We start from the raw sequence: 6,641 nt of genomic DNA on the forward strand, positions 1-6,641 counted from the left end.
GCTAAACAGAGAGAAATAAATAAAAATGAAATGAAGCTGTCTTCCCAAAATCAGACACACAAAATACACGACTATCTTCTTCTTACTGATTTTTTTTCTCATAAAGATATGTTCACTTATTTTCTTCTATATTGAAGCCTCTGGTAAACATCTTGAAACTAGAATTGTCTTCAATGAATTATTTTGCCGATTCCTCTTCTTATAGAGAGGTGGACTTCAAATTGGCTCAGGGGTGATGACTGCTTATGCTTTAATTGACCATTTCCAAATGCAAATAAGCAACAAACCTCTTCAGCTCATTTTAATGTTAGGCACTCCAAGTCCCTCAGCAAATATCTAATCTGGTGACCATATGGAGAATAACACATAATTCCTGCTTTCTCATATTTAAAGTCAGGAGAAGATGAAGTCAACACACAGCATTAATAGGAAATCATAATAATGCCCCCAAAGGTATGTTTATCAAAAGAATGATAGAAACACAGCTGCTATGAGTTCAAAGGTAGAAAGGGAGATTTTGTTTGGGTGTGGGTAGCGAAAGGGGGTCAAGTGGAGAAGTGGAGGCTCAGTTGTGTTTATAAGGTATATAAGGCTTAGGTAGAGGAAGGAGAAACAGATCTATTAAGAATGAGAACGGAGAGCTGGGCTCGGTGGCTCAGCCTGTAATCCCACACTTTAGGAAGCTGAGGTGAGTGGATTGCCTGAGCCCACGGGTTCGAGACCCACCTGGGCAACTTGATGAGACCTCATCTCTACAATAAATCAAAAAGTCAGCCAGGTGTGGTAGTGTGCCTGTAATTCTGGTTACTCGGAAGGATGAGGCGGAAGGATCGCCGGATCCCAGCAGGCCAAAGCTGCGGTGGCCAGGAGCGGCCACTGCACTCCAGTCTCCGAATCAAAAAAAAAAAAAAAAAAAAACAGAATGAGAACATTAAATTAAAGTTGTGGGAGCTGAAATAGGCACAACGTGTTTGTGAGAACAATGAGGACTTTATTATTCAATCAGTTTATTGAAATTATGTTGAAAAGAGGCTTCATAAATGGTTGTTGATAATGGAAAGAAAGCTATAACTGTGGATGTTATATGGATATTGCAACATTGTTAATAAGAGCAATAGTAAACATATGCATAGATATTTAAAAGGAAGTGCACTAAATTTACTCTGTATTGGTGGTAGTTAGTGATAAAGTGTGATTATCATTATTTAGTCAAATGGAATAAGGATAGAAATTCTGCATAGAAGGCATAACAGAGCTCCAGAGGCAAAACTGGTGTTTTTGAAACCACAAAGAGTTGGTATTGTTGGACATAAAGTAGACAGGAGAAAGAGTGAGATTAACCTACAGAAGCAAGCACAGACCAGATCAAGGAAACCTTCATACATCAACTGTTTCTTGTGATCTGTGGGTAGACACCAGGAGGTATTAAAAGGTGATATCCTGACAATGTTAGTTGGAGAGCCATAACTCTGTTGACTATTCAGAGAGTAGAGAATAACACAGAAAGAAACTACTTATAAGTAAAATAACAAGCATGTTTTCTACTAAGGCCATGATCTCCAGCCTCACTAGACTCTTTGTTGTTCCTCCAAAGACCACATTCACTCTGATTTGGCTGCCATCTCTCCCTAACACACACTTCTCCCATTTTATTCATGCCTATTTCTTATACATTAGTTAAGTCTTTGCTTAGCTATCATTTTGTCAATGAGGACTACCCTAACAAGCCTATTTAAAACTTTCCTGATTCTAATTACCCTGTTTCATTTACGTTAGCCTATACCATGTATCAGAATCTGATAACCCATTTATTATATTTATTGCTTACTTTCTATCTCCTGGAACTAGAATCTAAACTCCAGATAAGCAGGATTTTTGTTTTGTCCAAAACAAACTCAGCTTTAGGAGTTCTAGCACATGATAGGCAGGCAGTACACATTAACTGATTAAAAAAAAAAAATGAAGATGAAAGGTCCGACTAAGAAATGCTGAGACCCAGTGAACTACCAGATATGGAGGCTAAGCGGAAGAGCTTCGAATTGCTCCATTTTCCAGCATGGATGGCTGAAAGCATTACCATTTCCCCACTGGAGATAGAGAATGCCAGGCAAGGAGCAGATTTAAAACGTAGAGGCTGAGTTCTGTTTCGGATATGTTGAAGTCTTTGTGTCAGTTGATTTGTTTTTGAAATTTGTATATATTTAGGATTTACAAGTGCAGTTTTGTTTATGGATTTATTGTGAAGTGGTGAAGTCTGGGCTTTCAGTGTAACCATTGCCTGGATAGTAAACATTGTGCTCATTAAGTAATTTCTCATCCACTCTCCCACCCCCCTCCTACCCTTACAAGTCCCCAGTAACTATTATTTCACTCTTCGTCCATGTGTATATTTAACTTAGCTCTTATTTATAAGTGAGAACATGCAGTATTTAACTTTCGCTTCTGAGTTGTTTCACTTAAGATAATGGCCTCCAGTTCTATCTATGTCACTGCAAAAGATACAATTTCATTCTTTTTATGGGTGAATAGTATTCCATTGGGTGTGTGTGGGTCTGTGTGTATGTGTGTGTATATACATACCATAAATTTTCTTATCTAATCACTTATTAATGGCCCCTTAGTTTGATTTCATACTTTTGTTACTGTGAATAGATGAATATGTTGAGCCTCAGATGCCTACAGGATGTGCTGGTGAGATGTTCAGTTGGGAACTTAGAGTAAGCAGCCAGTGATGGAAACAAAATGTGAGGCGTTATCTGCCCAAGTGATAATGAAGGTAAGAAAGTGGACCAGATGTTCAGGGAGACTAGTGTCTGAAATGACAATGAACAAAGGAGAGAATTCTAATGAATATCATGAATAGTAGTAGAGTTATAGTATCATAACCTATAAATAGTTAAGTACCATCTTTCTATAGTATGATTTGGGGCACTAGCTGATGGTGGTGACATGACGTGACAATCCCAAGAGACAAGGGGGTTGGCTTAACTATCACAGTCATCATAGAACTCTTCAGGCTTAAATCAGTGTGTCACCAACTATCCTGATGGACCTAAAAAGATGTCCTCTCCCCACTCCATCCAAGGGTGGGCTTAGCATGACTTAGTGGTTGCCAGGGCACTGTTGCAAATCCTAATATTCTTTGGATTTGTCAGAAGAAATGAGACCCAAATCCCAGGTTGTGTTTCTCATTAAATTGTTTGGATTCTTAGCAAAAATAGCAAGATATCTCTAAAACAACCGGGATTCTAGGGCTACATTGCAGTGTTAAGTTATAGTCAATGCTTCATTGTTTTTAGAATTGACAGGAGTCATTCTATGAGGCTGAAGAGATCACCAAGAATTTAAAAGAAAAAAGAAAGATATATTTTTAAAATGAGAGGATATTTAAAAAATAACACATTTTTGCTTCAATATTATGTATGCTGTGATGCCTATATGCCAATATATTTGTATGAATATTCCCTCAAATTAAGAAGCATTCTAAAACCATTTTATTCTCTTTTTCTTCCTAAACCCTAAACTTTCAAAATATTATTATGACATCATTAGTGGTCTTGATAGAGTGAAATATTGGATTTCCAAAACGATAGGTATGTGTGTCATATTAGATTTGACCACAGTGGACACTGTCATCTGGAAGCATGCCATCTCAAATGATTAGATCCTGGCAGAAAGGAGAGAACATGTGTATTATAATTAAATTATTTTTCTATTGATTCAGAAACAGTGCGTAACCTCTTTGGTTCTTTCTTCAAACTATTCATGAAGCTGAGGAATTCCAAAAAAAGAAAGGTCTGATACTCAATATTTTCCTATTTATCAAATGAAGGCATACAAAGAAAGCTTAAATCTAGAATGATTTTTATATTAAAAAACAGACAAAAAAAGGTTTGAATGTCTTTGAGATGTTCTTTGAGAATGTATTTGGAACTTGTTTTTAAGAGAAGACAACCACACCTCATCAACACGGGTACTTGCATGATGAACATTTATATATCTAACCCTGAATTGGACCCCACATCTTTAAAATAAAAAAAAAAAGTAAACACACAATATTTTATTTAAAAAAAAAGTAGACAATACTGGATGTTTGGTAATAAGAAAGTCCAGAGAGAGGTTAACATCCCCAGACTGGAGACTGGGCTTCAGACTGTGGATCCCAAACAGCAGAAAAGCAACGTGTTGGGGACACATGGATATGAATGGCCTATGCAGCTGTGAAAGGTTGAAAAGCCACTTGGCCAGAATAAAAGTTATGACCTATGTAAGTAAAATTCTCTGTCAGTGTGTGATGCTTGGAAAGAGGGAGCCCAACATGCAAGTAGGAGATTGAGGGTGGAGCGGACTCACCAGTACCTAGATCAATTACTCACTGTGGTTTATTACCTTGTTAAAGAGCCAGAGGCTCTCTGATATTGATATTAAAGCATGGGTTCACTATCACAAGACACTGATGGCATCACCTGCAAGCCATGCCTGGATATAATGAAGGTTATGTTGTCACTCTGATTGGTAAGAACTTCCTGTCACCTTCCTACCAGTTAAAGGACTGGGGGAATTTTTTACTACCCACTTCTCAACAGCCATACCTCACACAAATGTCAACAGATCTATGCCCAATTTTCAGAATAAAGGAAGAAAGCCCTTTTGTCTCACACATTAAGGGTCATATTAGATTTTCTATTGACCACAAGTCAAATAATTAAACTACTAAAAGCTGTACATGCAAAGGTCAGCCAGATAATGCTCTGGTTGTCATTAACTAAGCAAGATGCTACACTGTTGGATGTAAAAAATGAATAGGTCCGAAGGGGACAAGCAATCTTCCAATATGCCTCTCCCTGGTCTGTTTATCTGAGACCAGCTATTGGAAAATGGATGGTCTCTAAAAGTAGAAATAATAGTCCAAAAAGGTAATGATGGGAAGGTAGTTTAGTGGAGACCTAAGGTCACCTTGTATTAAGCAGGCAAACAGTACAAATCAATTACTATTTTCTTGCTGAGCAAATGAAAAGAAAAAAGAAACCCATGTTACAGAAAAGACTGAAAAAGAATCCCATAAAAATGTTTCTCTGTATCAGATTAACCATATTGTTGTGCTGTTTAAACTGAAGAGAAGCTGAAATACCAGAGAGAGGTCAGAACTCTGCTGAGATACATTAGAATGGTTGAGGTTGAGGTCTGGCTTACTGGGGTTGCACAACGTCTTCTGCTTAAGAACTTTTAACTCATGAATGTCTACAGATAATACATTCACCAGAGTGCTTACTCCAACTACCATAAACTGATGCTTTCATGATCACATATGTTTTAGTCTCAGTCATTTTGCTGTCCCAAGCAATGACTTTCCAATTTTTTGACCAGAGTCTACAGTAGGAGATATCGTTTGCATCCTTACACACAAATACAGAAATGTTTGATATGTACTTTAAGTGAAAGAGTCACAAAACAATACTACTTTGGCAGGCACTTTGGTATTTCCTTTCCTTTGTTATTTTTATTCTATTTTGTTTAATCCTGGCCACAACTCATTAATGTTTAGTTATGGCCAAGTTATAGGCTGCATATAATACTCAGTATGAAGCACACTGGTTTAGGCTTTTTTTTTTAATTGAAGCAGGATCTGTTTACACAATTATTTTTTAAAAATAAAACTATGTTTATAAAAATTAAATTAAATAAAAAGAATATAAAGCAACAATAGTTACCTGCTGAATCTTAGCCAAATATTAAGTTGTATCCTTGTTCACTTTTACAATAGACGACTTACATGGGTTGCATAAAACTCATGCACAAACAGATTAACCAATTACCTGATGAGCACTCTACACTTAGATTAACAAGGTGGTCCAGATAGAGAACTTTTATTATCCTGTATTAGTTTGGTCTGTGTTTATCCCTTGTTGGTGTATTAATATATAAAATTAATATTTCTAATACAGTTGTTCTTATTCATCCTAATTTTCCTCTAGAAGCTAAGTTACATTTGCAAATAAACAAATTCACTTCTGTGTTTATAAGTATAATCAGAGATTTGTCTTTTAAAAGGAGCTAATTCTGGAAGTCATATGCCTTTTGTCTTTAATCTTAGAGCAAATTTTTGTGGAATGCTTATACCTAAGACATAGGAAAACATGTCCTGAGAATTTTAAAAATCTATTTGAATTTTTCTTATCATATATATTTTTTCAGTGTATGAGGTTTGACAATTGCATTTGTGAACTTGCCACTATGTGCTTAAGTTGTCAGTATTATATAAATTACTTGGCAAAGTTTTATAACCTTGGTTTATCAGTGTCTCCCAGCTGTGTTCATGTCGACGTGTGGTGATATCTTGCTGAGTGAACGTTGGAGCTTGAATAAGAGCAATACACAAACACTACATTTCTTGTTAAACTTGGCAAGAGTAAAAGAGAAATCAGGGACATGTTAGTTAAAGTTGATGAGGATAATGCCATGAAGAAAATGATGGTGTACATATGGATTAAACATTTTTCTGAGGGGAGAGAAAGTATCACTGATGAAGAGAGGTCAGAATGGACAGGAATGAGCAGAACTGATGAAAACATTGCAAAACTTTGTCAAATCATGCGTCAAAATTGTTGACTGACTATGAGAAGCATAACAGACAAAATAAG

Source organism: Carlito syrichta, unplaced genomic scaffold (assembly GCF_000164805.1).
Source record: "Carlito syrichta isolate Samal-C Ts95f unplaced genomic scaffold, Tarsius_syrichta-2.0.1 Scaffold308376, whole genome shotgun sequence".
Taxonomy (NCBI): domain Eukaryota; kingdom Metazoa; phylum Chordata; class Mammalia; order Primates; family Tarsiidae; genus Carlito; species Carlito syrichta.